This window comes from Hibiscus syriacus, unplaced genomic scaffold, assembly GCF_006381635.1.
Source record: "Hibiscus syriacus cultivar Baekdansim isolate YM2019G1 unplaced genomic scaffold, ASM638163v2 tig00112000_pilon, whole genome shotgun sequence".
Lineage (NCBI taxonomy): Eukaryota > Viridiplantae > Streptophyta > Magnoliopsida > Malvales > Malvaceae > Hibiscus > Hibiscus syriacus.
In genome coordinates, this window is record NW_024063235.1 from 2,715,432 (window position 1) to 2,739,285 (window position 23,854).

General features: G+C 34.3%; 1 pseudogene; it reads left to right on the forward strand.

Moving 5' to 3' along the window:
- The window catches only part of LOC120174064, a 42,451-nt pseudogene extending 18,991 nt beyond the window's left edge, over positions 1 to 23,460 (forward strand).
- The last annotated feature ends 394 nt before the right edge of the window (positions 23,461 to 23,854 follow it).

Genomic DNA, 23,854 nt, shown 5'->3' on the forward strand with positions numbered 1-23,854 from the left:
CTTCTTCCTTTATAAAACCATTTAAAAATGCACTTTTAACATCCATTTGATATAATTTTAAATTCATGAAAGCATGTAAATGCTAATAACATTCTAATTACTTCCATCCTAGCTACGGGAGCGTATGTTTCATCATAGTCTATGCCCTCTTCTTGAGTATACCCTTGAGCAACAAGTCTAGCCTTGTTTCTCACTATATTACCACTCTCATCAAGCTTATTCCTAAATACCCATCTTGTACCTACAGTAGATTTATTACTAGGCCTTTCAACTAATGTTTATACTTTACTTTTCTCAAATTGATTTAACACTTCTTGCATAGCCATAATCCAATGTTCATCATTTAATGCTTCTTTAATATTCTTAGGCTCTATGCATGAGATAAATGCAACATAATTACAAATATTTCTAAGAGAAGATCGAGTTGTTACCCCTTTTGATGGATCACCTATAATTTCACCATCCTTGACATAGTTGTACTCTCTTGGATAAGATACTTCCCTTTCTTCAATGGTTGGATTCTCAAGAGGATCATGAGTTTCCTCATTTTTCGTTTCTTCCTTTGATGATGGTTCTCCAACGTCATGTCTAACGTCATTTGTATTTATAACACCTACATCATCATTCACACAAGAATCCTTCCTCGGAAGGGGATTATCATCAAAAACAACATGTATAGACTCTTCTACAACTAAAGTTCTTTTATTAAATACACGATAGGGTTTAGAATTTAAAGAATAACCCAGAAAAAATTCCTTCATCACTTTTAGCATCAAATTTGCCAAGGTTTTCTTTATCGTTGTTTTAAACAAAACATTTACATCCAAAAGGATGAAAATAACTAATGTTAGGCTTTTTATTTTTGAAAATTTCATAAGGAGTTTTCTTTAAAATTGGCCTAATCATTACTCGATTTACAACATAACAAGCAGTATTTGTGGCTTCCGCCCAAAAATATTTTGGCAAATTATTTTCACAAAGCATGGTTCTAGCCATTTCTTCTAAAGTTCGATTTTTCCTATCAACAACTCCATTTTGTTGAGGGGTTCTAGGTGCTGAAAAATTATGGCTAATACCGTTAGAGTTACAAAATTCAGTAAATCCAAGATTTTCAAATCAGTTCCATGATCACTCCTAACACTAGTTATAGAGTAACTTTTTTCATTTTGGATTACTTTTGAAAACGTGATGAAATGTTCTAATGCTTCATCTTTAGTATTTAAAAATAGAACCCAAGTATATCTAGAATAGTCATCTATCAAGACAAATGCATATTGTTTTCCACCCAACCTAGTAGTTCTAGTTGGCCCAAAAAGATCTAAATGAATCAATTGTAAAACTCTACTAGTTAATACATCATTAATGGATTTAAAAGAAACTCGCTTTTGTTTTCCTTTAGCAGAAGCATCACAGATTTTATCTGTAACACCCCCAACCCGTATCCGACCCGGATACGAGTCCGAAGTGTCACATTGACTTTTCAAACATTTATTCGTATAAAATAGTGAGTAATTTAAAAACTTTTATAACATTTAACTTATTCAAAACATTTACAAAATATATCAGAGTTCATACAATTTATATCTTTAGACTACATGCCAACTACACTCTATATACAGTACATATATTTTCTGATATGACATTTAGTAAGGAGAACTGACCTGTCTTAATTCGCATTACTCTTTACTCTTCTCGAAACCTACGTGTGAAACAATCACACGCTAAGTCGTTGACTTAGTGAGGCATATAAAACATATAATATTTCATATAACATAAAAATCATATATAAACATATATCATCATTATCATTAAGAAACACACATAACATCATATGGTTCATGTAGCACATTTCAAACCACTTACCTTTGATAACCATTTATAAACCCATCGTATACATATCACATTCAGTATGCTTGTTTGATCACTTTATTAGCCCATGTACACTAGTGAGAACTTAAGGTATGTGAGTACATTGAGGTTGTGCACATATATGTTGTCACCACAGCTCGATCAATGTCCCGAAGAACCAGTCCATAGATTCCGAAGAACCTAGGTAATCAGTTCATATGTCCCGAAGAACATAGGAAAATAGTCCATATGTCCCGAAGAACATAGGTAAACAGTCCATATGTCCCGAAGAACATAGGTAAACCCTCGACCCTTGGCATGCCAACTATACCCCTAGCTCTCATATCACATAACATGGGCATTATCATTTATAACAGTTCACATTATTTATTCATATTCTTTCTCTTATAAACACATATCTTTTCATTTCAGTCACGTATCACATGTACGTGTAATCATTGATCTCATAATCACACGTTCCTTCTCTTCTGTCACATACCACATGTATGTGTAAACATATATCTAATATCATATGTTGCATGTAATCACTTAGTCTATTTTCATGTAATTCTTTTCATTTCTCATATGATTTTATATTCATATCTCACATAGCTCATATCACCTTGCATTGTTTCATATAAACATAAATGTCATATCTTGTTCGCATATATTTTCTATATAACTCATATATCTCATAGTTCTTTCACATAGCTCACTATCATATTTTCATATCATATATCTTATAATAGATTCTTATATCATCATTTGTTTCCTTTCTACCTATTCATAATCACATAACATATACAAAGCATATCATTATCTTTAGTCATGCATACATACAATCAATGTAATACAGATAATCTCATATAATTATAACAACACATAATCATGTCCATGACTTCATGCATATTACTCTAGGAAATAGACTCATCGCAAGTCTTATTTCCATTAAACACTACATATCACTAGTATACACTCACCTTGGCCTCACTAGTCAATTCCAATCTCTTATCTTTCCCTTGATCGATCTTACTTGCCAAATGTTCTGAAATTGCTTTACGCGCAGAATCTACATAAATGTACATTTTGAGGCAATCATTAGATACCTACACCTTGTAATTGGATACTAGCAACTTAAACGAACTTATTAAACCAATATTCACATTTTTCCTTTAGGGGGAATCGGTTCCCTACTAAGGGGGTATCGATTCCCTCATGACATTCTGGAAATTTTTGTTCGTTTGAAGGGGTATCGGTTCCCCTTGAATGGGTACCGATTCCCCTTACCCAGAAATCATATTTTTAGCTCGAAAATCACTTCATTTTCAGCTCAACACTTTATACTTCACTCCCTTTAATATTCCAAATTTTCATACACATACTTAAACTCATTTCTACTCCATAATCACTTCTTTAAACCTAAAATTCCATCATTTACATGGCATTCAAGAATCACACTAAATTTTCAATGTGTTCTAAATCCAATTCTAACACTTCATATCTCTTAATTTAACCCTTGACAAGTCAAATTAAACTTCAAAATCTATTAATTCCTTCTATTTCAAAAATTCACTTAAAAACTCATTTTTCTTAATTTCTCATAACTTGCTAATCTTTGAGTTTTAAGCCACCTAAAGCTTTCCTTAATCTTTCTTAACATCCCAAGAATCAAAACAAGCTTTAAAACGAAAGAATTAACCAACTGAAGACCCACTTACCTTATACAAGGCTTCACGGTGGAGAGGAGGAAGAAGAAGACTCTGGAGAAATTATCTCCTTTCCCACGTTTTTATATCCCTTAAAAGAGAATAAAAAAATCTTCTCTTAGAAAAGACCATAATACCCTTGTTATTTCCAAACTTTACCATTAAATCCAACATCAACTTTCTTCAGTTAAATCCATGAACTTTTAACTTATTTCGAAATCGAGCACATAGTTTTTAAAATTTGCAATTTAGTCACTGACCCTGATTTAAGATGTTACATTATCATTATCAAATTTAAGCTTAGGCAACCCTCTTACTAGGTCTCCTTGAATTAACCGTTGCAAAACACTCATGCTAGCATGTCCTAGTCTCATATGCCATAACCAACAATCATGTTCATCCTTAGCAACTAGGCATAAATTAGTCATATCAAAAGAATCTAAATGCACCATGTATATGTTTCCTATTCTATGACCAACAAGCATAATTCGATTAGATGTAATGTCAATGACTTTACAACCATTAATTTCAAATAAGACATTGAATCCTTTATCGTATAATTGGCTAATACTCAATAGATTATGCTTTAATCCATTCACATATAAAACATTTTTAATTTGTATGGAAGAGGTATTACCTATTGTACCAATACCTTCAATGTGACCTTTTGAATTGTCTCCAAAAGTCACTTCTCCTCTATTTTTAGCGTTAAGCTCAATGAACCGGCTTTTGTCTCCGGTCATGTGTCTTGAGCATCCACTATCAAGGTACCATGAATTTGAATTTGTTTCCCGTGCCTTGTAGCAATGCTCCTTTCCCTACAAACATAGATTAATTTTTGATTTTTTGTACCCAAATTCTTTTGGGTCCATATTCATTAGTTTCCAAAATCCTAGTCCCTTAGGTATCCATTTGTGTAGGATATTTTTATCTTTAGTAGTAATAAGTTCTTTAGGAACCCACATACTTCTAACGATTTTTCCATTAGAGGTTCTTTGGGGACCTCTATGATTGTAGTTTCTAAAATTTTTTCTAACAAAGTTGGATTTTGAATTTCCACCTTTTTCAAAATGTTTTGTTCCAACTTTATCAAAAGAAGTTTTAAGATCATCAATTTTCTTTTGATGATCATCATTGATCTTTGAAAGTAAACTTTGCAAATCTAAATTTTTTCTTTTCAAACTCTTCTAGTTTGATTTGCAAATCTTTGATTTTACTTTCAAGATCGTTGTTGGTTTTGGATATGAGTTTGTTTTCATTTTTCAATTTTGAAACATCATTTTTATATTTTAAAAATAATTTCTCATAATCTGAAGCCAACCCATTATATTCCTCTAATAGCTCATCATAGGATAAATCATCAAAATCGGATGAGTTAGAGGTTACCTTAGAATCTTCCCCAAATGCCATCAAGCACAAGTTAGCTACTTCTTGTTCCTCTTCATCGAAACTTTTTTCATCGCTCCATGTAGCCACATGAGCCTTGTTCTTATTCTTTGATTGACCCTTTTTCTTCAATTATGGGCAATCATATTTGACATGCCCTAGCTTTTTGCATTCGTAGCAAATGATTGGGTCATTCTCTTTCGGTTCATTTTTGAGGCCTTCATTTCGTTTGAATTTTCTTCCTCGATAAGGTCTCATCATTTTTCTGAACCGTTTGGCAAACAATGTCATTTCCTCGTCATCGTCATCGTTATTCGAATCACTCTCATCTTTTATGGATTTGAGAGCAACTCCAATATTTTTCTTCTTCTCCTTCTCCTTTGGTGTCTCGTCAATCTTGTCGAGGTCCACCTCATCTTCGAGCATCATTTCATGAGTGAGGAGTGACCCAATTAGCTCTTCAAGAGTTAAGGACGTTAAGTCCTTAGACTTGATGATTGTCGTCTTCTTTGATTGCCACGATTTTGGGGAGGGAGTAGACTAACTTCCTCACAAGTTTTTCATTTGAAATGATCTCTCCATATGATTTGAGACCATTGACAATCGTTGAAAATCTATCCGTCATAGCTTTGATATCTTCATTTGGTTTCATCCTGAAATTTTCATAGCAATGCGTTAGAATACTAAATTTAGATTTCTTTACCTCATCGGTACCTTCATGAGTGACTTGAAGTTTGTCTCATATTTATTTGGCGGTTGTACACGATGAAACTCTTCCGTATTCATCTGGTTCAAGAGCGCAAAAAATGATATGGATGGCTTTGGAGTTAAGCTGGAACATTCTTGTCTCTCCTTCACTCCACAACCTTGGATGAGTGAGAGGTTTGATGTATCATTCTTCTATAGCATTCCATGCTCCCATGTCACTTGCTTGAATGAGTACATCATTCTATTCTTCCAATAGGCATAATTATCTCCATTGAAGAAAGGAGGCTTGTTGACGGGCATTGAGTCGAGACCGGAGTCGAAGTTTGAAGCGGAGGCCATTGATGACTTTGATTATCGATATAACTCTTCCCGAATCGACTCAAGAGGCGATTAAACCTTCAAATGAGTTAGGCTATGATACCAATTGTTGAGTTAATCGATCGACGAAATCGGCCAAGAGGGGGGTGAATTGGCAATTAAAAATTTTGGTGGAAGCTTTTGCAGAAAATTGAAAAGATTTGCACAATGATTTAAAGTGGTTCGACTTTCTCAATCAAAGTCTACGTCCACTACCTTAGCTATCCACACTAAGGATTTTCCACAAATTCACTAATTTGTCTTTCTTTTGAGGACAAAGAGTAACCTTACAAACTCTCAAGAATTATACCCCAAATTCTTGAGAAAAACTCTCTCCCAAAGAGAATAATACAAATTTGCAAACTTACAAGGAAATCCTCACAAGGTAGATTGTTTGCACAATTCTAGAACAAAGAAAAAAACACTCAAGAATAAATACAATTGAGCACAAAAGTGTTCTTGAAAGCAAAATGAATATTGAATGAAAAATAGGCTTGAAATGCTCAAACTTGAGGTTTGATGCTTTCTCTTTGATTCTCTCTTGATTCTAGTTGCTTGATGTTTCTTGTTATTGATCAATGGCTTCTAAACTTGTTTAAATACTCCTTGAATCAATTCTGAACGTTGGTGATAATTAGTGGAGTCAATAGAGCCGTTATTGTGTGAAAACAATTAACTTTCTGGGTGGGAGCGTCTCATGCATCGATGCATGACCATTATGCATCTGTGCATCAGTGTAAAATTTTAAATATTTTGACCGTTGGACTCCTAGTGCATCGGTGCACTAAGAGTGCATCGATGCATGAAGTGCATTCGATGTTTGAAAAATAACCTGGTGCATCGATGCATGGATTGTGCATCGATGCATCAAATGCATTCGATGTTTTAATTAAATCAGAGTGCATCGATGCATGGAGAGTGCATTGGTGCATGGAATGCATTCGATGTTTCAATTTATTCATTGATGCATCGATGCATGGTATTGATGCATCGGTGCATGCCTTTGAAAAATTGATTTAAGACTTGATTTTGGTTTAAAATACTTTGAAAAATTGTTTCAAAAATAGTTTAAGTACAAATCACAATTTTACACATTTAGTAAGGATTAAAATTGATCTTCAAAGACTTGGAGTAATAATTTGATATTCGATAAATTGAATCAAATATAAATTGTAAAATCATTTGTAAAAATCTTAAAATTCATTTAACTTAATTTGTTATATCGAAATATCAAAAATGTTTTTAACACAATATATCCACCATAAATCCCTAGCACGTAGAGTGGAGTACCTACAGCAGAAGGACGAAACCACCAAGAAATAATAAAATGAAGGAAACGGTTGTGATGGGTTCGAAGGGTACTGATACTAGCATTAGGAGTATAGGGATAAGCCACAGATTCTTTTTCATCAAACACACCATCATCATCTAACCCGGAATGAGAAGCAATTGTTGCAGAATCAACAACAATGTATTGTCCTAGAAGATAGGATCTAATTCCGATGGTTCCACATTGGGTTTGATTTTGAATACAGACCGCATTGGAATAGAAAATGCGGACTAATTGGTGGAAAACGATAGGTTGAAGCGAAAAAAGTTTATCAAACTTCCATTGTTTAAGAATTGGGAGGTATTCAAAGTCAATTTTGTTCATGGCTTGAAGTGAGGGAATACGTTCTTCCGGAATTCTATAGGATTGGAATGACTCAATGTATCTATTGTAAAGGTCGTTTCTACGACGCTCTGGCATATTGAAACAGGAACTCAATAGGCCACTAGAAGTTTGAGGAACGAGATTAGAAGGTAGAGGAACGGAATGACGATGTGAACGACTAGAGGAAGTCCTAGGACGTTTAGGATTAAACATGGTAAAGGAGTCGGAATAAGTAATATAACCTGTAAATTGAAAACACATGTATGTGCAATAATCAATCCCAAAACTCAATTGAGTCCTTAATAATTCAAGGTTCTCTAAATCGAATCCTAATGGGCAAGGTTTTGAAAAACTATTTGAAAATAATGTTTGTAAAATTATAAGATGTATCAAAAACATCAAATTTAAAAATTAATTTCAAAATTTCGATTTTTTTTATTTCGAAAATTAAAAAAAAATCTTGAAAATTTGTGAGTTTTTGATGAAATTAGTTGTAAAATTGAGTTTCTAATCATCAAACAATCAATGCCCGATATAATGTTCATCCTAGAACTAATCAGAACTAGTTCTAAAATCAAAAATCAATAAAGTAGAGGTTTTTGAAATATTACGTTGAAAATTTCGGATTGAGAGGGATGAAGAGATGTTTTGCACGATTTGATGATAAAAGCAGGTTTGGGAGATGAAAAACTTGAAGAATCCGACGAAAAATCGTTGATTTTGAGCAAGAATGGTGTTTTTAGATAGAGAGGGACGAACGGCTGAGGGAGTGTTTAAAGGTTTTTGAGAAAAATAAAGAGAATCAAGGTTTTTAACCAAACACCCGACAGATTCATTGTTAAGTGCATCGGTGCATTAAGCACAAAAATGTCAAAAATCCATTTTAAACACTTAAAATGCTAAATTATTTGGCTCTAGTGGTATTGGCAACTCATATATCAAAATTAATTATGTTCAATCTATCAAATTAATCTTTAAACTTTATTTGAACATAATTTTAATTTTTACTAAGAATCATAAACTCCCCTAACTGATAGCAAGAATGTAATCAAAGATTATTATTATAAGCAATTTTCAATATTTATTAAAAGTGCTAAAATTATTTTAAACACTAAGTGAATATAGGTCAGTTAAACCTAATTCTCTCCTAAGTGTCCAAAATCTTTCCTTATCTAAGGGTTTTGTAAAAATATCCGCTAACTGGTGCAAAGTATCAACAAATTCTAGAGCTACATCTTCCTTAGCGACATGGTCTCTAATGAAGTGATGTCTAATTTCAATATGTTTAGTTCTAGAGTGTTGGATGGGATTTTTAGTGAGACAAATAGCACTAGTATTACCACACTTGATAGGAATAGTACTTACTTCAATTTCATAATCTAAAAGTTGTTGTTTCATCCATAAAACTTGTGCACAACAACCACCAGCTGAAATGTATTCTGCTTCAGTAGTAGATAATGCAACACAATTTTGTTTCTTTGAAAACCAAGAAATTAGCATATTTCCAAGGAATTGGCAAGCACCAGAGGTGCTTTTCCTATCTAATTTGCATCTTTCATAATCTGCATCTGAGAAGGCATGCAAGCTAAAGCTAGAGTCTCTAGGATACCAAAGTCCTATACTAGGAGTGTCATTAAGGTATCTAAAGATCCTCTTAACAGCTAGTAAATGTGATTGTTTAGGACATGATTGAAACCTAGCACACAAGCAAACACTAAACATAATATCTGGTCTACTTGCGGTTAGATAAAGCAATGAACCAATCATGGATCTATATAATTTAATATCCACACATTTACCTCCTTCATCCAAGTCAAGCTTTGTAGAAGAACTCATTGGAGTGGCATATGGTTTCCCATTTTCCAATCCAAATTTCTTGAGCATATCCTTGACGTACTTAGCTTGATTGATGAAGATGCCATCTTTTCTTTGCTTGATTTGGAGTCCCAAGAAATATGAGAGCTCCCCCATCATGCTCATCTCGAACTCACTTTGCATTAGCTTAGAAAATTCTTGGCAAAGAACATCATCAGTAGAACCAAATATTATATCATCAACATAAATTTGAACTACTAATAAATCTTTACCTTTTCTCTTTAAAAACAATATAGTGTCAACCTTTCCTTTTGAAAAACCTTTTCAATTAAAAAATTTGACAATCTTTCATACCAAGCTCTAGGAGCTTGTTTTAAACCATAAAGAGCTTTTGTCAATTTTAAACCATGATCCGGAAAATTTAAATCTTCAAAACCTGGAGGTTGTTCCACATACACTTCTTCTTTTATAAAACCATTTAAAAATGCACTTTTAACATCCATTTGATATAATTTAAATTCATTGAAACATACAAATGCTAATAACATTCTAATTGCTTCCATCCTAGCTACGGGAGCGTATGTTTCATCATAGTCTATGCCTTCTTCTTGAGTATAGCCTTGAGCAACAAGTCTAGCCTTGTTCCTCACTATATTACCACTTTAATCAAGCTTATTTCTAAATACCCATCTAGTACCTACAGTAGTTTTATTACTAGGCCTTTCAACTAATGTCCATACTTTACTTCTCTCAAATTGATTTAATTCTTCTTGCATAGCCATAATCCAATGTTCATCTTTTAATGCTTCTTTGATGTTCTTAGGCTCTATGCATGAAATAAATGCAACATAATTACAAATATTTCTAAGAGAAGATCGAGTAGTTACCCCTTTAGATGGATCACCTATAACTTCACCATCCTTGACATAGTTGTACTCTCTTGGATAAGATACTTCCCTTTCTTCAATGGTTGGATTCTTGATGGGATCATGAGTTTCTTCATCCTTTGTTTCTTCCTTTGATGATGATTCTCCAACGTCATGTCTAACGTCATTTGTATTTACAATGCCTACATCGTCATTAACACAAGAATCCTTCTTCGGAAGGGGATTATCATCGAAAACAACATGTACAGACTCTTCTACAACTAAATTTATTTTATTAAATACACGATAAGCTTTAGAATTTAAGGAATAACCCAGAAAAATTCCTTCATCACTTTTGACATCAAATTTGCCAAGGTTTTCTTTACCGTTTTTAAAACAAAACATTTACATCCGAAAGGATGAAAATAACTAATGTTAGGCTTTTTATTTTTGAAAATTTCATATGGAGTTTTCTTTAAAATTGGCCTAATCATTACTCGATTTATAACATAACAGGCGATATTTGTGGCTTCCGCCCAAAAATATTTTGGCAAATTATTTTCACAAAGCATGGTTCTAACCATTTCTTCTAAAGTTCGATTTTCCTCTCAACAACTCCATTTTGTTGAGGGGTTCTAGGTGCTGAAAAATTATGGTTAATACCATTAGAATTACAGAATTCAATAGATCCAAGATTTTCAAATTCAGTTCCATGATCACTTCTAAGACTAGTGATAGAGTAACCTTTTTCGTTTTGGATAATTTTTGAAAATGTGATGAAATGTTCTAATGCTTCATCTTTTGTACTTAAGAATAGAACCCAAGTATATCTAGAGTAGTCATCTACCAAGACAAATGCATATTGTTTTCCACCCAAGCTAGTAGTTCTAGATGGCCCAAAAAGATCTAAATGGATCAATTGTAAAATTCTACTAGTTGATACATCATTAATGGATTTAAAAGAAACTCACTTTTGTTTTCCTTTAGCACAAGCATCACAGATTTTATCATTATTAAATTTAAGCTTAGGCAACCCTCTTACTAGGTCTCCTTGAATTAATCATTGCAAAACACTCATACTAGAATGTCCTAGTCTCCTATGCCATAACCAACTATCATGCTTATCCTTAGCAACTAGGCATAAATTAGTCATATCAAAAGAATCTAAATACACCATGTATATGTTTCTTATTCTATGACCAACAAGCATAATCCGATTAGATGCAATGTCAATGACTTTACAACCATTAATTTCAAATAAGACATTGAATCCTTTATCGCATAATTGACTAATACTCAATAGATTATGCTTTAATCCATTCACATATAAAACATTTTTAATTTGTATGGAAGAGGTATTACCTATTGTACCAATACCTTCAATGTGACCTTTTGAATTGTCTCCAAATGTCACTTCTCCTCCATTTTTGGCGTTAAGCTCAATGAACCGGCTTTTGTCTCCGGTCATGTGTCTTGAGCATCCACTATCAAGGTACTATGAATTTGAATTTGTTTCCCGTGCCTTGTAGCAATACTCCTTTCCCTTAGAATCTTCCCCGAATGCCATCAAGCACAAGTTAGCTACTTCTTGTTCCTCTTCATCGGAACTTTCTTCATCGCTCCATGTAGCCACATGAGCCTTGTGCTTATTCTTTGATTGACCCTTTTTCTTCAATTGTGGGCAATTATATTTGACATGCCCCGGCTTTTTGCATTCATAGCAAATGATTGGGTCCTTCTCTTTTGGTTCATTTTTGAGGCATTCATTTCGTTTGAATTTTCTTCCTCGATAAGGTCTCATCATTTTTCTGAACCATTTGGCAAACAATGCCATTTCCTCATCATCGTCATCGTCATTCGAATCACTCTCATCTTTTGTGGATTTGAGAGCAACTCCAATGTTTTTCTTCTTCTCCTTTGGTGTCTCGTCAATCTTGTCGAGGTCCACCTTATCTTCGAGCATCATTTCATGAGTGAGGAGTGGCCCAATTAGCTCTTCAAGAGTTAAGGACGTTAAGTCCTTAGACTCGATGATTGCCGTCTTCTTTGATTGCCACGATTTTGGGAGGGAGTAGACTAACTTTCTCACAAGCTTTTCATTTAAAATGATCTCTCCATATGATTTGAGACCATTGACAATCGTTGAAAATCTATCCGTCATAACTTTGATATCTTCATTGGGTTTCATCCTGAAATTTTTATAGCTATGCGTTAGAATACTAATTTTAGATTTCTTTATCTCATCAGTACCTTCATGAGTGACTTGAAGTTTGTCCCATATTTCTTTGGCGGTTGTACACGATGAAACTCTTCCGTATTCATCTGGTCCAAGAGCACAAAAAATGATATTGATGGCTTTGGAGTTGAGCTGGAACATTCTTGTCTCTCCTTCACTCCACAACCTTGGATGTGTGAGAGGTTTGATGTATCATTCTTCTACGACATTCCATGCTCCCATGTCACTTGCTTGAATAAAGTACATCATCCTATTCTTCCAATAGGCATAGTTAGCTCCATTGAAGAAAAGAGGCTTGTTGACGAGCATCGAATCGAGACAGAAGTCGAAATCTGAAGCGGAGGCCATTGATGACTTGATAATCGATGTAACTCTTCCCGAATCGACTCAAGAGGTGATTAAACCTTCAAATGAGTGAGGCTCTGATACCAATTGTTGAGTTAATCGATCGACGGAATCGGCCAAGAGGGGGGTGAATTGGCAATTAACAATTTCGGTGGAAGCTTTTGCAAAAAAATGAAAAGATTTGCACAGTGATTTAGAGTGGTTCGACTTTCTCAATCAAAGTCTACGTCCACTACCTTAGCTATCCACACTAAGGATTTTCCACAAATTCACTAATTTGTCTTTCTTTTGAGGACAAAGAGTAACCTTACAAACTCTCAAGAATTATACCCCAAATTCTTGAGAAAAACTCTCTCCCAAAGAGAACAATACAAATTTGCAAACTTACAAGGAAATTCTCACAAGGTAGATTGTTTGCACAATTCTAGAACAAAGAAAAGAACACTCAAGAATAAATACAATTGAGAAAAAAAGTGTTCTTGAAAGCAAAATGAATATTGAATGAAAAATAGGCTTGAAATGCTCAAACTTGAGGTTTGATGCTTTCTCTTTGATTCTCTCTTGATTCTAGTTGCTTGATGTTTCTTGTTATTGATCAATGGCTTCTAAACTTGTTTAAATACTCCTTGAATCAATTCTGAACGTTGGTGATAATTAGTGGAGTCAATAGAGCCGTTATTGTGTGAAAACAATTAATTTTCTGGGTGGGAGCGTCTCATGTATCGATGCATGACCATTATGCATCGGTGCGTCAGTGTAAAATTTCAAATATTTTGACTGTTGGACTCCTAGTGCATCGGTGCACTAAGAGTGCATCGATGCATGAAGTGCATTCGATGTTTGAAAAATAGCCTGGTGCATCGATGCACCAAATGCATTCGATTTTTTAATTAAATCAGAGTGCATCGATGCATGGAGAGTGCATCGGTGCATGGAATGCATTCGATGTTTTAATTTATTCATTGATGCATCGATGCATGGTATTGATGCATCAGTGCATGCCTTTGAAAAATTGATTTAAGGCTTGATTTTGGTTTAAAATACTTTGTGAAAATTGTTTCAAAAATAGTTTAAGTACAAATCACAATTTTACACATTTAGTAAGGATTAAGATTGATCTTCAAATACTTGGAGTAATAATTTGATATTCGATAAATTGAATCGAATATAAATTGTAAAATCATTTGTAAAAATCTTAAAAATCATTTAATTTGTTATATCGAAATATCAAAAATGTTTTTAACATTATCAATAGGGTAGGCTGACCAACATCATTGAGTGAGAGCAGATGCCTTGGCATCCTATTCTGTTAGGTTCATTTGAGAACACTTTAGGAAAGCCCTGCCAAACAAGTAAAGATTAGATAGGTTAAATCTACCTGAGAGATAAGTTTAGCATCCTTGAATCAATCCCAACCATTCATTCCATTAGAAGCTTGTCACGTGAGGATTATCTTCTTATCATTTTATTTACTATTTTTTCCATTTCTTATTTCCTCGACATTACACCATTTTCAACACTAAACATCTGTTCTTGCCACTGCATTTCCATTCACTACACCATCAGACCATTACTCCATATCCACCTTCATATACTTTTCATTTGCCGTGACATTTGTATATATTAAGACTAACTATACATAGATAGATTAGTGTTTTGCTTTGGTTAAACTTTTGTAATTTCACCCAATCCCTGTGGAGATGATACTCACTCATCATTTTATTACTTGTGCGATTGTGTATACTTGCACATTATTTGCATATAATTTTATAGTACTCACAACACGCAACAAGTTATGCTGCAAATGATGTGACCTCGAAACTGAGTGTAATCGAACTCGACGGTCTTTGGTTGGCAGATAGCCCTTATTGACTTAAGCTATGTTGTAAATAATGTGTCTTTGAGCTGAGCGTAAACGAACTCGAAGGTCTTTGTTGGCAGTTAACCCTTCTAGCTTTGAGTTATGCTGTAAATGATATGCCCTCGAAGCTGAGTGTAATCGAACTTGAAGGTCTTTGGTTGGCAGATAGCCCTTCTCGACTTAAGCTATGCTGTAAATGATGTGCCTTTGAGCTGAACATAGTCTAACTCAAAGGTCTTTATTGGCAGATAACCCTTCTAGCCTTGAGTTATGTTGCAAATAATGTGCCATCGAAGCTGAGTGTAATTGAACTCGAAGGTCTTTTGTTGGCAGATAACCCTTCTAGCCTTGAGTTATGCTACAAATAAATGAAGAAATGACCTTTTTTCTAAGCCGGTCATAATTCTTCAGGTGGTTCCTCTGAGTGGGTCTGAACCAAGTGATATGACTCCCCTTCACGGGAAAGCCCACTGATAAATTCTGTCAGCTAGTTATCTTCCGTCGTGGAATTGAAATCAGACTTGAAAACGCTACTCATTGTTGAGTTAAGCTGAAATATATTTTTTCTAAATTAGTTCTCGAACCCATCTAAAGTTGATTGTCAATCTTTCAATCTGTCGAGTTGGTTGAGGTGTAGCTTCTCACTGCTGAATTAAGCAACCACCATCGATCTTTAAAGGTGCTTTTGAATCGAGTATCCTTCGTCTTGAAGTCGAAACTTGACTCTAAAAGCTGTAAAAAATCATGTATGCGAAAAATAATAAATGTGATGCTCTTAAGTATGCCTAAGATGCATGCAACATGAATGAATTATGTTTTATCTCTTGGATTGGAGTCTCATGTTTTGTTTGCCAATCTGGTCCTTGGAATCGATCGTGCCCCATTTGCTTCTCGAGCTTTGGCTTTACAGACCTTTCATATTTGAGATTGTCCTGTTTGAAAATGTTTTTCTCCTTTTTATTGTTTCTAGGAGGGAAAAGGATAAAAATTCTGTAAAATATTGTCCGCAATTGAATCAAATTATAAACATGAGTTCAAAGTATAACAAAGGAATCAATAGCTCTTTTAATGCTTTCAGAGTTATGGCTCTTTGACAAATGTTCAAAAGGATGAGTTGATTTTAGGTTGACCTAAGGTTTCAGCCATAAAAAGGTCACTTTTAGGTTATTGCAACATCCTTTTCTTTGGCTTGGTATTTTAATCGGATGCAGACAAAATGACGCAACTAGCATTATCAATTACTAGACCTTCTATTTCAGTTCTTTGAAATCTTCCATTTGTTCAAGTTTTGTAAGCTCCTCTAACAAAGGTAGTGCAGAAATATCGGTCTAAAATGAAATTCTTGAGTGCTCGTGTGAATTTGACTATAACAGGTGTTCCTTAACTCTCTTAGTCCATTTTTACCGAAACTCCTTATTTAAATTTGCCATTATCTGGCTAGTTGAATCCATAAAGCCGGGGCGTTTAACCAATTGCTCTAGAGGATAACTTAATATCATTATATAAATATTATAATAACCTTTATCAGGCTAGCTGAATATTATCCATAAAGTGGGCGTTTAACCAATTACTCTAGAGGGACAACTCGAGCTTTATTATAATCACCTTTATCAGGCTAGCTGAATCTTATCCATAAAGCTGAGGTGCTTAACCTATTGCTTTAGAGGGACAGCTCAAGCTTTATTGTATATATATATATATATATATATATATATATATATATATATATGTAATTTGGGTATACGGGCCCAATTTCTTAAGTTTGTCAAGAAGAACCTGTTATAGTCTAGGTTTTTTTGAAAGTAAATGAATCTAATCTTTAGAGTTTAATTTCCAAACAACTAACCTAAATTAGATTTGCTTACTCGGCTGTTCCATCTGTGAAGATCATTATCATCACTGAACTTTTTAAACAAAAAGTATAGTAATTGTCATATGCAAACGATGCCCCATGTCATCCGCCCCTATGCACATCTAAATACCAAGCCTTAGAATGGAGAAGACTACATTGGTTATTTGCAAGAGAAGGGTACGGTGTTTGAGCGCATCTTCTGGGTAAGGTCAAAAGTCATTGTTTTATTAGTTTTTTATCATGTTAACTTGTCAAAGATCTGTAACTCTAAATCATTTACGAAATTTTTAATTCAGTCGATATTCAAATAATTGCAAGTTTGCAAATGTGATTCATTGCTCAGCATCTTTAAAGTAACATAAATTTATTTAAAAGTCCTTTCAAAAACATGAGAAAAAAATGAAAAAACAAATTCAAACAGAATGCCTCAAATGATGAAATGATATTCCTCACTTGGATGCCCCCAAGTTGTTAAAGTCGATCCAGTTCTGGTTACGCATCTTCTATATGACTCTCTTGAATTTATAACAGTTCTCGATAGTGTGCCCTGGGACACCGCCATGATATTCATAATGAGCATTCTCATCATACCACTTGGGGTATGGGGGCTTCATGGGTGCCACCGGATATGGTGACACTACGTGGGTATCAAGAAGTTACTGGTAAAGTTCTTTGTAGGTCATGGGAATAGGTCGAAATGTTCCCTTTCCCTCATAGGTTCTCTGGAATCTTGTTTAGAAGTACCTACCAGTAAAACTGTAATTGATTTTGGGTTGGAGATTGTAATACCTTTACTGACGTGTTTGATGTTGTTAATCTCTCCATCCCTCTCCCTCATGGGAGGTTTCTTATTGGCCTCCCCATCCTTAATCTTGCCTTGCTTTATGGCTGACTCAATCATTTCTCCGGCCATAACTAAGTCTGAGAAGATTTCTGATGTGATTGCGACCAAGTGTCTAAAGTATGGAGCCTTAAGGGTCTGTACGAGAAGCTTTCGGGTTTTCTTTTTATCCAAAGGTGGATGAACTTTCACAACCAAATCCCTTCATTTTTTGGCGTATTTCCTGAAACTCTCGTTATGCTTCTTTTTCATGCTTTGTAGCATAACTCGATCTGGTCTTATGTCATTGGCATGCTTGTATTATTCCAGAAATGACTTGGCCAGGTCCTTCTAGGCTTGATATTTGATCGACTTAGCTGATTGTACCATCGGATGGCTAACCCCAACAGACTCTCCTGGAAGCAGTGGATCAGGAGTTGGTCGTTTCCTCCATATCCTGTCATCTTTCAGCAAAACATGGTGATGTGAGCGGATGGGGAACTGTTTCCATCGAACTCTCAAATTTTGGGACTTAAATTTTGGAGGAAGAACCAAGCTTAGGACTAGATTGAGTTATGCGGCATCGACTCCAGGGTATTCATGGTCTCCTTTAACTACCTTCATTTGGTCCTCCAATTGCATGATTTTCTCCTCCATCTTCTTTGATTTGTCGTCTTCGTCTGAATCCAGTATATGGTAATAACCCAGATTGTTCTCAGGGTTAAATACATAGGATGAGGGCTTTAGTTTTACAGTAGATGGGGTCTTTGGTTTTGTAGTGGATAAGTCCCATTGAAGTTCCGGTAAGATTCCAGGTGTGATAACCACTTGTGGGGTAGGTGACTTAGCTACCCTTCCGATGAACTTGCCCCAGGTGCACTCGCTTGATGTAAACCAGACAACTTGGCCACAATTTGATAGACCAATGACTCTTGGTTTTTAATGATTGTATTCAGAGTACTAAGACTACTCTGGTTTATCTTATATTCTAGCTCTCTCTGTAATTTCAACATATTCTCCTCGATTTGTGTGATTCTTACTTCCATCTTCTTCTTTTTTAGGCGAGCGTTATGCGAATGGGGTGTGTGCAATGCTTTAGGTGGTGTATCCAGTATATGTTCCTCTGATGAGACATTCTTCCGTTAGTTAATGCGAATGCAAATAAATGAAAATAACAAAATGCAAAATATGTTTAAATGCATGATGCATGCAATGTTCGAGGCATTAATCCGAAAAATATGTTTGTTATTATAAATAATCCTTATTGGGGACAAAAGTGTTACGCCTGAAGAGATAAAAAAACATTTTGATGGTATAGATCCCGAACAGCCCCTGACAAGTTGATTTGTCTTCCGCCATTGTCATCAATTGAACGCCCTATCGGACCATTCCAGCTTCTCAGGCTAAACTGCACAAGTGAAGATCTGCTTGCCCCAAAAAGTGAAGGACTACATCTCCGGCTTTCACTCTCTGTTACAATTGTTCCTAACGAAAGCGCCATCGTAGTCTTCAAAAGGACTCTCCGGGTCAATAATATTTTTCCTGTCTTGCCCCTGCAACCTTTGCCCTCGAGTATTCTTTGACTATAACTGGACTTCTGAGCTTTTCATCTATTTGTATTATAACCCCTTTGTCCATTAATATAGATTATTTACATTTAATAAACACGTTTTTTATGGATTAACACCTCTTTTGAATGAATGATGCAAAAGATAAAAATAAAATAAAAGAGAACAAAAATGGAAAAAAGTTAGTAAGGTGGAAAAAAACAATCATGAAGATAAAAGTCCTACCCCACATGGTTATTATTCTTACCCGGACATTATCTCTACCTCGCATGTTAATTTCAAACAAATCCTAACTGCATATTTATCTAGTTCGCATGCTTTGAACATAAAGTAAAGTAGGAAACAAAGCAGCCTAGGGTTTGGAATGAGGTTTTGGGGTGGGCTCTTATTCCTTGTACTCTCCCAGTTTAGGTTCTAAAAAAGGTACTCGAGTTCTCATTGCTGGTGCCCCATTGGGCCTGCCAGACCCTTAGTCCTAAGCCCATTACAAGCTTGTATAGACTAAGTTAAACTCGAGAGGATACATTCCTTTATGCCCATACGGAGAATAAATTCACACAAAAACATAAGGTATATGAATCTCGAAGGTTACTTGCTAGGCTCATACGGAGAATAAATTCTCACGAGAGTGTCGCTTTCACCCCCACTTAAGACGGGTTTGGAGCTCGGGTATAGAGTTAGAGATAGAAATTTTTCAAAAATCTGAAATCATTAAAAAATGTCGGTATAACTATTTATTTGAAAAATAATCAAAGGTAAATAATTGGAATCGAATAAATAAATTTAAATTTACTATTTTCGCATAAAAAGACATCCGAAAATTAATTCTGGCCTACCTCACTTACCTTTCTCCAGTGGAGTCGCCAAGCTGTCGTAACCGTCTTTCGGTTGGACCCGAAATTGGGCTTCGACTTGGATTGATTGGGTTAGAGTCGCCAACGACCATTTTAAAACGAATTTAGGTGGATCGGACACCATCTTACCTGATCTGCGTTTTTCCAGAAACGTGTCGGGTTCAGGAGTCGGTTACGGTTAAGGAAGGATCAACACCCTTGAACCGCCCTTTCGGTACCAATTAATTTTTCGGTTGTCTTTAATTGCGAAAATTGAAAAATTTAAATTAAGATTTAAAATTACCCGATTCGAATTCCATACCTTTGATTGGTTGAGAAATCTTATAAAAAAAGGGGTCAAAAATATTAGATAAAAAATAGCGAATAAATATTAAATAATTCCAAGAACCAAACAAGAAAAGGGAAAAATAATAAATTGATAAATAAAATACTAAAATAATAAATCAAAGGAAAAAAATAAAAATAAAAATAAAATAGATAAATAAAAAAAGTTAAAAGAAAAAAGAATTGAATAAAAAATAAAGAACAAAAAAAGAAATAACGAAAATAAAATATATATATATAAAAATAAGCCAAAAAATGATAAATAAAAAATATAATAAAATAGAAAAAACCAAAAAAAAATGAAAATAAAGTGTTAAATATTTAAATAAAAGAATGTTATGAAAATAAATCTTAAAAAATAAACTGAAAAAATGAATAAAAATAAAAAATGATCAAAATGCAAGAATTTAAAAAACAGTAGCTAAATAAAAAAAGAAAAAAAAGGAATAGTGGCTAGATAAAAACATGCAAAAAAATATTTAGGCCATTTTCAAATAAAACATAAATTAAGGACTAAAATGAAAACACATTAAATTCGAAAACCAAATTAAAATACTGTAAAAATAGATTTAGTGACTAAAAACGTGAAGACAATAAATTACATGGACAACTGATGGAGTTTACCCGCAGATAAAAATGCAAAACCCATTCCAAAACGACGTCGCATGGGGGGATAAATTTACCTAAAATGGCCCAGAACCCATCCCCAATTCTCATTTCTCACCTTTGTCTCTCTCTAAAAAGAGAGAACTGAAACTCTCTCCTCAAGGAGATTTTCGACCACCGTTCCGGTGGTCATCTCCGCCACGCCGGCCACCACGTCGGCCGCCGTCGACAGGGGTCGAAAAGAACCCAAATAGCCTCTTTCGAAAGCCCTCAACCTTGCGAACCCCAAACTATTGCTCGATATTCCAATAAATCACTCAATCGGCGTAGATCTACAAAAACATGCTCGACTTTTTATCTTTCCGACGATCTTTCCGCTTATGTTCTCGTTGTCTGGTCTTTGTGCTTCGTTTCTTTGCCCTAACGTTCTCGGTTTTACTGTGTTTTTGATGTTCGATGACGTGGTGTTGTTTGGTTATTGGTATTTTTGTGTGTGTGGTTTTGATGTTTATGTAGGATCTCAGTTTTGGTTGGCTTGTGTGGTTTGGGTTTTTGCGTTTGGTTTCGATCTTGTTCTGATGTGGTTTTTGTGGTCAGTTCTCTGGTGTTGATGCTATAGCCGTGTGTAGACGCTTGTTGGTTCTGTGTTTCTGTTGTCCCCTCGTTCATGGCCTCACCGGGGTATTTATAACCCCCTCGGCGAAGGTTGATTTCGATGATAACGGGGTCAGTTCCCCTCGATGTCACGTGGTCGGGATTCTCGGGATGGTGCAGTCTCGATTTTCTCGGCCGACCGGTTCGGGCTTGACGCTTAACCTTGCTGTGCGGTGTTGTGTAATATGTGATAATATGTTAGGGTTGTGAAAACCCTAACGGACTGGGCTGGATTAGGCCCCAAAACCTATTGGACCCGTTGCATTGGACCCTGGACAGAAAAACAAAAAGGAAATAAATGAATAAGAAATAATAATAAATAAATATAAAAATTATTTTTTAAAAACTATATAATATAAATTTTTAAAAATGTTTCTTTTAAAAACTATATATTATATAAAAATTTTCAAAAATGTTTTTTAAAAAACTATATAATTTCCAAAAAAGTTTTTAAAAACTGTATAATTTCCAAAAAAGTTTTAAAAATTATATATTATATATAAGTTTTCAAAAATGTTTTCAAAAAACTATATATTATATAAGTTTTCAAAAAAAAGTTTTCAAAAACTATATATTATATAAGTTTTCAAAATGATTTTAAAAACCATATATTATATAATTTTTCTAAAATGTTTATTTTAAAAACTATATATTATATACGTATTTTCAAAAACCGTTTGCAAACCATATAATATATATATATATATATATATATATATATGGACGAAAATGAGTGTCTACAGTTGTACTTCAAGAAACAATTGTAAAATTAAAATAATAAAAATAGTTGATTTTTTTATTAAACATATAATAATAACAATAATAATAATAATAATATCACCTTTAATATGATTTAAATACCTATTTTAATATATTATACATTTAACACTAAGTACTTATAATCATATATCACATTACTACTTGAAACTAATATATGCACACACACGCGTAATAAAGTATAAGGGCTAAAAAGGAAAGTAATAAAAGTACAGGGACTACTATATATATTTACCACTTAAGATAGGGATTATATCGCAATAAAAAAAATGATAAAGACAGAGATGAAAATAAACCCAAATATCATATGTAAATAATTAAAACGAGATCTAAAATAAGCAGGGGTCAAAACATAAACATAAATAACTTGCAAGGTTCGAAACACAAATAATGCACTTCATTTAAGGATTAAAATAGAAGGTTACAAAGCGCGAGGAACCTAAACGAGTATTTACCCCTAAAAGCTAAAAAACACGGGTAGGGAGGGTGAAACGATATCGTTTTGGATGACATATATACATGCTTTTATAATTTTTTTAACCTAGCACTATTTTTATTTCCTATTTTCTAAAATGAAAGAGAGAGAGAGACTCTCTCAACAATCTCCATCGTTGCCTCTTTAGGGGGAAGTTCCCACCGTACGTTAACACCCTCATCGGCCATGTACGGTGGTCGAGGCTTAAGATATTTAATCCAAAATGATCATCTCCTTCTCCTAAGCTTGAATATAAAGCGCATTTTCCCTAAACCAAACAACCAACCCTAGATCTAAGAAATTAACTTTCGATAATTTCGATTTTGGTGACCATCAAGCTTCCCGATGAGCTTCGAACACAATAAGACTTTCTCTTCTTCTTTTTCTTTTTCCTTTCGAACTGATCTCTTGCTCTCTTTCTTTTTGGTTTCCTTTGAATCTCTTTCTATTTTTCATTTGGCTCGAATCTGCCCTTTATTTCTTTTAGTTATCTTCCTCATTCCCCTTTTAATATGTTGTTGCATGTCATATATGATGACGGTGGCGTGTTTGGTGGGTGTCTGGTGAGGAAAATCGGGTGTTAGGTGGATTGATTGATTTTTTTTATTTGATTTGTTTTTTTACTGACTTGTTATTGTAGATGCAAGATGGAGCTGTTAGGGATGGCTTCAGCAACAGTGGTACTGACGATAGAGGCTCTGGCAGCGTGGGACACGACGCGAGTGGAAGGCAATGGAGACTATTGTAGGAAACCTTAGGGTTTCAAAACAAACCCCAAAACACATACCATGGCTTTAAAAAATTAGGTCAGTTATAATGTTGGGTTTGGTGTTGGATCTTTGTATTTTGGGTCCTATTTGTAATTGGGCTTGTGACTTGAAAAAAAGGATAAAATAATAAATAATAAATATAAATACTTATAATATTAATATATTTAATTACAAAAAGGCGGACAAAAACTAGTGTCTACAACTGTAACATCGACTCTGATCATCATACGTATGTGACCATTTTTTTGAGATACTTTAGCTTCAAAGTTATAAACCTCTTCTCCATATTTACTCAGATTTTCCAGCCTTGCACGGAAGTTCAATTGTAGTAAAGTATATCTTGGAAAAAAGTTAGATTTAAGAATAATAATA